At 42.1% G+C, this 7500-nt stretch overlaps 12 pseudogenes; all 12 read right to left on the bottom strand.

The window, feature by feature from the left end:
- Positions 1-250: 250 nt before the first annotated feature.
- On the bottom strand, positions 251-369 carry LOC128618844 (uncharacterized; annotated as a pseudogene).
- A 990-nt stretch (positions 370-1359) lies between these two features.
- LOC128618840 (uncharacterized) lies at positions 1360-1478 on the bottom strand (annotated as a pseudogene).
- Positions 1479-1662: 184 nt separating this feature from the next.
- Positions 1663-1781, bottom strand: LOC128618793 (uncharacterized; annotated as a pseudogene).
- Positions 1782-1957: 176 nt separating this feature from the next.
- Positions 1958-2076, bottom strand: LOC128618782 (uncharacterized; annotated as a pseudogene).
- A 1005-nt stretch (positions 2077-3081) lies between these two features.
- LOC128618752 (uncharacterized) lies at positions 3082-3200 on the bottom strand (annotated as a pseudogene).
- An 806-nt stretch (positions 3201-4006) lies between these two features.
- Positions 4007-4125, bottom strand: LOC128618854 (uncharacterized; annotated as a pseudogene).
- Positions 4126-4285: 160 nt separating this feature from the next.
- On the bottom strand, positions 4286-4404 carry LOC128618804 (uncharacterized; annotated as a pseudogene).
- Positions 4405-5104: 700 nt separating this feature from the next.
- LOC128618738 (uncharacterized) lies at positions 5105-5223 on the bottom strand (annotated as a pseudogene).
- Positions 5224-6266: 1043 nt separating this feature from the next.
- On the bottom strand, positions 6267-6385 carry LOC128618830 (uncharacterized; annotated as a pseudogene).
- A 210-nt stretch (positions 6386-6595) lies between these two features.
- LOC128618757 (uncharacterized) lies at positions 6596-6714 on the bottom strand (annotated as a pseudogene).
- A 167-nt stretch (positions 6715-6881) lies between these two features.
- LOC128618835 (uncharacterized) lies at positions 6882-7000 on the bottom strand (annotated as a pseudogene).
- Positions 7001-7179: 179 nt separating this feature from the next.
- Positions 7180-7298, bottom strand: LOC128618741 (uncharacterized; annotated as a pseudogene).
- Positions 7299-7500: the final 202 nt, after the last annotated feature.

Raw genomic sequence — 7500 nt, 5'->3', positions numbered from 1 at the left:
CCCAACCAAGTACAAAACAGGCCCAACTCTGCTTTGTTTCCGAGGTAAGGTGAGCTCAGGCTTTGTGAGAGTGGTATGGCCGTAAGCGAAAGCTGATTCCAAATGGGGCCTATTTAAATAGTGTAAGCAAAGAACTGACAATCTGACTGACAATTTATTGATTGATTGGGTCCCCTTCACACCTGTATCCAATTTTTATCCCAAAAGAGGATGTTGTGCAGAGATCATGAAAACTCTTTTCCAAATAAAATGCTTACAGCACCTAGTATTCCCATTCAATCTCCCAACCAAGTACTAAGCAGGCCCAACTCTGCTTTGCTTTCGAAATCAGATGTGATCAAGCTTTGTCAGAGTGGTAAGGCCGTAAGCTAAAGCTGACTCAAATGGGGCCTATTTAAATAGTGTAAGCAAAGAACTGACTGACTGACTGATGATTGATTGATTGATTGACTGGGTCCCATTCAAACCTGCATCCAATCTTTATCCCAAAAGAGGATGTTATGCAGAGATCATGAAAACACTTATCCAAATAAAAAGCTTACAGCACCTAGTATTTCCATTCAGTCTCCCAACCAATTACTAACCAGGCACAACTCTGCTTTGTTTTTCAGGTCAGATGAAATCAGCCTTTGTCAGAGTGGTATGGCCATAAGCGAAAGCTGGCCCCAAATGGGGCCTATTTAAATAGTGTAAGCAAAGACCTGACTCACTGACTGATGATTGATTGATTGATTGATTCCCCTTCAAACCTCTATCCAATCTTTATCCCAAAAGAGGATGTCGTGCAGAGATCATGAAAACACTTATCCAAATAAAAAGCTTACAGCACCTAGTATTCCCATTCAGTCTCCCAACCAAGTCCAACTCTACTTTGCCTCCGAGGTCATAGTACATCGGGCTGTGTCAGAGTGGTATGGCTGTAAGCGAAAGCTGACCCCAAATGGGGCCTATATAAATAGTGTAAGCAAAGAACTGACTGACTGAGTCAAGATTGATTGATTGATTGATTCCCCTTCAAACCTGTATCCAATCTTTATCCCAAAAGAGGATGTTGTGCAGAGATCATGAAAACACTTATCCAAATAAAAAGCTTAAAGCACCTAGTATTCCCATTCAGTCTCCCAACCAAGTCCAACTCTGCTTTGTTTCCGAGGTCAGATGAGATCAGGCTTTGTCAGAGTGGTATGGCCGTAAGCGAAAGCTGATCCCAATTGGGGCCTATTTAAATAGTGTAAGCAAAGAACTGACTGACTGACTGATGATTGATTGAGTGATTGGGTCCCCTTCAAACCTGTATCCAATCTTTATCCCAAAAGAGGATGTTGTGCAGAGATCATGAAAACACTTATCCAAATAAAGAGCTTACAGCACCTAGTATTCTCATTCGGTCTCCCAACCAAGTACTAACCAGGCCCAACTCTGCTTTGTTTCCGAGGTCAGATGAGATCAGGCTTTGTCAGAGTGGTACGGCCATAAGCGAAAGCTTACTCCAAATGGGGCCTATTTAAATAGTGTAAGCAAAGAACATACTGACTGACTGACTGACTGATTAATTGAATGATTGATTGATTGATTGATTGGGTCCCCTTCAATCCTGTATCCAATCATTATACCAAAAGAGGATGTTGTGCAGAGATCATGAAAACACTTAGCCAAATAAAAAGCTTACAGCACCTAGTATTCCCATTTAGTCTCCCAACCAGGTACTAGCCAGGCCCAACTCTGCTTTGCTTCCAAGGTCAGATGAGATCAGGCTTTGTCAGAGTGGTATGGCCTTAAGCCAAAATTGATCCCAAATGGGGCCTATGTAAATACTGTAAGCAATGATCTGACTGACTGACTGACTGATTGACTGATTGATTAATTGAATGATTGGGTCCCCTTCAAACCTGTATCCAATCTTTATCCCAAAAGAGGATGTTGTGCAGAGATCATGAAAATACTTATCCAAATAAAAAGCTTACAGCACCTAGTATTCCCATTCAGTCTCCTAATCAAGTACTAACCAGGCCCAACTCTGCTTTGCATCCGAGGTCAGATGAGGTCAGGCTTTGTCAGAGTGGTATGGCCATAAGCAAAGGCAGACTCCAAATGGGGCCTATATATATAGTGTAAGCAAAGAACTGACTGACTGAGTCAAGATTGATTGATTGATTGATTCCCCTTCAAACCTGTATCCAATCTTTATCCCAAAAGAGGATGTTGTGCAGAGATCATGAAAACACTTATCCAAATAAAAAGCTTAAAGCACCTAGTATTCCCATTCAGTCTCACAACCAAGTCCAACTCTGCTTTGTTTCCGAGGTCAGATGAGATCAGGCTTTGTCAGAGTGGTATGGCCGTAAGCGAAAGCTGATCCCAAATGGGGCCTATTTAAATAGTGTAAGCAAAGAACTGACTGACTGACTGATGATTGATTGAGTCCCCTTCAAACCTGTATACAATCTTTATCCCAAAAGCGGATGTTGTGCAGAGATCATGAAAACACTTATCCAAATAAACAGCTTACAGCACCTAGTATTCACATCCAGTATCCCAACCAAGTACCAACCAGTCCCAACTCTGCTTTGCTTCCGATGTCAGGTGAGATCAGGCATTGTCAGAGTGGTACGGCCGTGAGCGAAAGCTGACCCCAAATGGGGCCTATTTAAATAGTGTAAGCAAAGAACTGACTGACTGACTGATGATTGATTGATTGATTGATTGATTGATTGGGTCCCCTTCCAACCTGTATCCAATCTTCATCCCAAAAGAGGATGTTGTGCAGAGATCGTGAAAACACTTATCCAAATTAAAAGCTTACAGCACCTAGTATTCCCATTCATACTCCCAACCAAGTACTAACAAGGTCCAAACTTGCTTTGCTTTCAAAATCAGATGTGATCAAGCTTTGTCAGAGTGGTAAATCATTAAGCGAAAACTGACGCAAATGGGGCCTATTTAAATAGTGTAAGCAAAGACCTGACTGACTGACTGATGATTGATTGATTGTTTGATTAGGTCCCCTTCAAACCTGCATCCAATCTTTATCCCAAAAGAGGATGATGTGCAGAGATCATGAAAATACTTATCCAAATAAAAAGCTTACAGCACCTAGTATTCCCATTCAGTCTCCCAACCAAGTACTAACCAGGCCCAACTCCGCGTTGCTTCCGAGGTCAGATGAGATCGGGCTTTGTCAGACTGGTATGGCCGTAAGCGAAAGCTGATCCCAAATGGGGCCTATTTAAATAGTGTGAGCAAAGAACTGACTCCAAATGGTGCCTATTTAAATAGTGTAAGCAAAGAACATACGGACTGACTGACTGATTGATTGATTAATTGAATGATTGATTGATTGATTGATTGCTTGGGTCCCCTTCAAACCTGTATCCAACCTTTATCCCAAAAGAGGATGTTGTGCAGAGATCTGAAAACACTTATCCAAATAAAAAGCTAACAGCACCTATTATTCCCATTCAATCTCCCAAACAAGTATCAACCAGGCCCAAGTCTACTTTGCTTCCAAGGTCAGATGAGATCAGGCTTTGTCAGAGCGGTATGGCCGAAAGCGAAAGCTGACCCCAAATGGGGCCTATTTAAATAGTGTAAGCAAAGAACTGACTTACTGACTGACTGATTGATTGATTGATTGATTGGGTCCCTTTCAAACCTGTATCCAATCTATATCCCAAAAGAGGATGTTCTGCAGAGATCATGAAAACACTTATCCAAATAAAAAGCTTACAGCACATAGTATTCCCATTTAGTCTCCCATCCAAGTAATAACAAGGCGAAACTCTGCTTTGCTTCCAAGGTCAGATGAGATCAGGATTTGTCAGAGTGGTATGGCGGTAAGTGAAAATTGATCCCAAATGGAGCCTATTTAAATAGTGTAAGCAAAGAACTGACTGACTGACTGATGATTGATTGATTGATTGATTGGGTCCCCTTCAAACCTGTATCCAATCTTTATCCCAATTGAGGATGTTGTGCAGAGATCATGAAAACACTTATCCAAATAAAAAGCTTACAGCACCTAGTATTCCCATTCAGTCTCCCAACCAAGTACTAACCAGGCCCAACTCTGCTTTGTTTTCAAGGTCAGATGAGAGCAGGCATTGTCAGAGTGGTACGGCCGTGAGCAAAAGCTGACCTAAAATGGGGCCTATTTAAATAGTGCAAGCAAAGAACTGACTGACTGACTGCTTGATTGATTGATTGGGTCCCCTTCAAACCTGTATCCAATATTTATCCCAATAGAGGATGTTGTGCAGAGATCATGACAACACTTATACAAATAAAAAGCTTACAGCACCTAGTAATCCCATTCAGTCTCCCACCCAAGAACCAACTAGGCCCAACTCTGCTTTCATTCCGAGATCAGATGAGATCAGGCTTTGTCAGAGTGGTATGGCCATAAGCGAAAGGTGACCCCAAATGGGGCCTATTTAAATACTGTAAGCAAAGAACTGACTGATGATTGATTGATTGGGTCCCCTTCACACCTGTATCCAATCTTTATCCCAAAAGAGGATGTTGTGCAGAGATCATGAAAACACTTATCCAAATGAAAAGCTTACAGCACCTAGTATTCCCATTCAGTCTCCAAACCAAGTCCAACTCTGCTTTGTTTCCGAGGTCAGAGGAGATCGGGCTTTGTCAGAGTGGTATGGCTGTAAGCGAAAGCTGACCCCAAATGGGGCCTATATAAATAGTGTAAGTAAAGAACTGACTGACTGAGTCAAGATTGATTGAATGATTGATTCCCCTTCAAACTTGTATCCAATCTTTATCCCAAAAGAGGATGTTGTGCAGAGATCTGAAAACAGTTATCCAAATAAAAAGCTAACAGCACCTAGTATTTCCAGGCAGTCCCCCAACCAAGTACTAACCAGGCCCAACAATGCTTTGTTTCCAAGGTCAGATAAGAGCAGGCATTGTCAGAGTGGTACGGCCGTGAGCAAAAGCTGATCCCAAATGGGGCCTATTTAAATAGTGTAAGCAAAGAACTGACTGACTGACTGATTGATTGATTGATTGAGTCCCCTTCAAACCTGTATCCAATCTTTATCCCAAAAGAGGATGTTGTGAAGAGATCATGAAAACACTTATCCAAATAAAACAATTACAGCACCTAGTATTCCCAATCAGTCTCCCAACCAAGTACTAAGCAGGCCCAACTCTGCGTTGCTTCCGAGGTTAGATGAGATCAGGCTTTGTCAGAGTGGTATGGCCATAAGCGAAAGCTGACCGCAAATGGGGCCTATTTAAATAGTGTAAGCAAAGAACTGACTGACCGACTGACTGAGTGACTGACTGACTGACTGACTGGGACTATTGATTGATTGATTGAGTCCCCTTCAAACCTGTATCCAATCTTTATCCTCAAAGAGGATGTTGTGCAGAGATCATGAAAATACTTATCCAAATAAAAAGCTTACAGCACCTAGTATTCCCATTCAGTCTCCCAACCAAGTCCAACTCTGCTTTGCTTCCGAGGTAAGATGAGAGCAGGCTTCGTCAGAGTGGTATGGCCGTAAGCGAAAACTGACCCCAAATGGGACCTATTTAAATAGTGTAAGCAAAGAACTGACTGACTGAGTCATGATAGATTGTTTGATTGGGTCCCCTTCAAACCTGTATCCAATCTTTATCCCAAAAGAGGATGTTGTGCAGAGATCATCAAAACAATTATCCAAATAAAAAGCTTACAGCACCTAATATTCCCATTCACTCTCCCAACCAAATACCAACCAGTCCCAACTCTGCTTTGCTTCCGATGTCAGGTGAGATCAGGCATTGTCAGAGTGGTACGTCCGTGAGCGAAAGCTGACCCCAAATGGGGCCTATTTAAATAGTGTATGCAAAGAACTGACTGACTGACTGATGATTGATTGATTGATTGATTGATTGATTGGGTCCCCTTCAAACCTGTATCCAATCTTCATCCCAAAAGAGGATGTTGTGCAGAGATCGTGAAAACACTTATCCAAATTAAAAGCTTACAGCACCTAGTATTCCCATTCATACTCCCAACCAAGTACTAACAAGGTCCAAACTTGCTTTGCTTTCAAAATCAGATGTGATCAAGCTTTGTCAGAGTGGTAAGGCCGTAAGCGAAAACTGACGCAAATGGGGCCTATTTAAATAGTGTAAGCAAAGACCTGACTGACTGACTGATGATTGATTGATTGTTTGATTAGGTCCCCTTCAAACCTGCATCCAATCTTTATCCCAAAAGAGGATGTTGTGCAGACATCATGAAAATACTTATCCAAATTAAAAGCTTACAGCACCTATTATTCCCATTCAGTCTCCCAACCAAGTACTAACCAGGCCCAACTCCGCGTTGCTTCCGAGGTCAGATGAGATCGGGCTTTGTCAGACTGGTATGGCCGTAAGCGAAAGCTGACCCCAAATGGGGCCTATTTAAATAGTGTGAGCAAAGAACTGACTCCAAATGGGGCCTATTTAAATAGTGTAAGCAAAGAACTGACTGAGTGACTGACTGACTGATTGATTGCTTGATTCGGTCCCCTTCAAACCTGTATCCAATCTTTATCCCAATTGAGGATGTTGTGCAGAGATCATGAAAACACTTATCCAAATAAAAAGCTTACAGCACCTAGTATTCCCATTTAGTCTCCCGACCAAGTACTAACCAGGCCCAACTCTGCTTTGCTTCCGAGGTCAGATGAGATCAGGCTTAGACAGAGTGGTATGGCCAAAAGCGAAATGTGATCCCAAATGGGGCCTATTTAAATAGTGTAAGCAAAGAACTGACTGACTGACTGATGATTGATTGATTGATTGATTGGGTCCCCTTCAAACCTGTATCCAATCTTTATCCCAAAAGAGGATGTTCTGCAGAGATCATGAAAACACATATCCAAATGAAAAGCTTACAGCACCTAGTATTCCCATTCAGTCTCCCAACCAAGTACTAACCAGGCCCAACTCCGGGTTGCTTCCGAGGTCAGATGAGATCGGGCTTTGTCAGAGTGGTATGGCCATAACCGAAAGCTGACCCCAAATGGGGCCTATTGAAATAGTGTAAGCAAAGAACTGACTGACTGATTGACTGACTGACTGACTGATGATTGATTGATTGATTGGATCCCCTTCAAACCTGTATCCAATCTTTATCCCAAAAGAGGATGTTGTGCAGAGATCATGAAAACACTTATCCAAATAAAACAATTACAGCACCTAGTATTCCCAATCAGTATCCCAACCAAGTACTAAGCAGGCCCAACTCTGCTTTGCAGCCGAGGTCAGATGAGATCAGGCTTTGTCAGAGTGGTATAGCCGAAAACGAAATTTGATCCCAAATGGGGCCTATTTAAATAGCGTTAGCAAAGAACTGACTGACTGACTGACTGACTGATGATTGATTGATTGATTGGGTCCCCTTCAAACCTGTATCCAATCTATATCCCAAAAGAGGATGTTGTGCAGAGATCATGAAAACACTTATCCAAATAAAAAGCTTACAGCACCTATTATTACCATTCAGTC

This window comes from Ictalurus furcatus, chromosome 14 (genome assembly GCF_023375685.1).
Source record: "Ictalurus furcatus strain D&B chromosome 14, Billie_1.0, whole genome shotgun sequence".
Lineage (NCBI taxonomy): Eukaryota > Metazoa > Chordata > Actinopteri > Siluriformes > Ictaluridae > Ictalurus > Ictalurus furcatus.
This window is presented reverse-complemented; position numbering and strand designations above follow the sequence as displayed.